Source organism: Arachis ipaensis, chromosome B8 (assembly GCF_059453495.1).
Source record: "Arachis ipaensis isolate K30076 ecotype BB chromosome B8, ASM5945349v1, whole genome shotgun sequence".
Taxonomy (NCBI): domain Eukaryota; kingdom Viridiplantae; phylum Streptophyta; class Magnoliopsida; order Fabales; family Fabaceae; genus Arachis; species Arachis ipaensis.
In genome coordinates, this window is record NC_142443.1 from 91,191,159 (window position 1) to 91,192,679 (window position 1,521).

The 1,521-nt window shown below is 33.3% G+C and overlaps 1 long non-coding RNA gene across 1 annotated transcript; it reads left to right on the top strand.

The window, feature by feature from the left end:
• The first annotated feature begins 391 nt into the window (after nt 1–391).
• Nucleotides 392–1,223, top strand: LOC148548805 (uncharacterized). The gene is made up of 3 exons (XR_015896180.1): nt 392–480; nt 658–743; nt 1,112–1,223. It is a non-coding gene; the product is annotated as an uncharacterized LOC148548805 (long non-coding RNA).
• The last annotated feature ends 298 nt before the right edge of the window (nt 1,224–1,521 follow it).

The following is a 1,521-nucleotide window of genomic DNA, read 5'->3' on the forward strand; positions in this document are numbered from 1 at the left end:
GAAGTTGGTAAACGGATTTGATTGATCCCGTCTTTGAAATTCTCCAACCCCTCTGTTTATTTATGGTCTGAGAAGTTAAAAAATATTAAATATATAACCCTAGGAAACTTTGCCTAAGCAAAATTGATCAATTTTTCATGCCCATTGTGTTTAGGATTTGAGAAGCCATGCTTTATAGATGAATCCTTTGTTTTGCTTTTTTATCATATTATCCTTCTCCTTAAATCTTAATGAAATTATTCTTTTATAAAAAAGATAAAAAATGTCTATTGTATTTAACTTAAAATATGTTTTATTAATCCATCATATTTTTTCAAAACCTCTGCTGATCTGAGCTTATTTTCTAATGTGCAGTCCCAGAAGAATACATAGGTGTGCTGTAAACTCTGTAGATAAAGGTTGAAGACTTCTTTAGGTACTTTTTCTCAGATGATGCTGTAAACTTCCATGAGTCTTTCCATAAAAGATGTGGTGATAAAGGTAGCCTACATGAAACAACTATGAAACCTCTACATTTAAAAAATCATCTTTAATTTTGTATGCTTTGCTGGTTGTGAGTATGGTTTAAAGAGAAAAATTTAAGATGACTAATACCTGTCAATACACCTTAATGTTTTGTCGAGGATGATTTTTTCAATTTCCCCCCTCCCCTTTCAGACTTCAAGTGTAGTTCGTGGCGTCCTCAAGAGAAATTTGGGTATGCTCGTGAACTATCTTTCAACATCCAATAAGACTTTATCTTGGTATATTTCTGCCAGCTTTATTTCTCTTTTCTATCTGAGGTTCAACTAAAATTTTGAATGAAGCCAAAGTGAATGCCTAATATGGGGGCTTATGTACAGAGAAATATATGAACATATTGATGAGTTACAAAATTCCATTTCATGGAAAAAATGATTGAGTAGCGCATGCTTTAAGTAGTTAAGTTTGAAGTTATTAATTCAAATTAAGTAAATATAAGATAGTAAAAATTGTTAAATCTAAGATCCTGAGCATATGTCCTTTGATGAAGCAATAATAAGATCTTTGATGCGTCCTTATGATTTTTAAAAACTTAGTAAACTGTTCCTATGGAGACCTGCCAGTGGACATAATTGTGTTTCTTTTTCAGGAGCAAAATTTGGTGGCTCACCCAGCACCACCAGCGTCTGCTGTCTTTGCCTGCTGTTTCACAAATTCCTTTTCTTCGATTCTACCTGCTGCTATTCTGTCCTGTGCTATCCGGTTCTGCCCTAATTTCCACCTTCTTTTAGGTTGTCTTTTTTTTCCTGCCCTATTTTGTTGTTTTGCCGTTATCTCTTGAATGATTTAATTGCTGCTGCTGCTGGGTCCCAAATCTGTTTGATTATATCAATTTAATTCTTGCTAAATGATGATTGTGCTGAATTTGTGGTTAAATGGTTGCATGGCAATTACAATTTTTTTGTCTGTAATTTTTACAGTTATTTTGGTTTAGTTGTTTGAGCTGGTAGCAGTGTTGTGCTAACTGTTAAGAATCATTTAATACATGGATTAATTCTG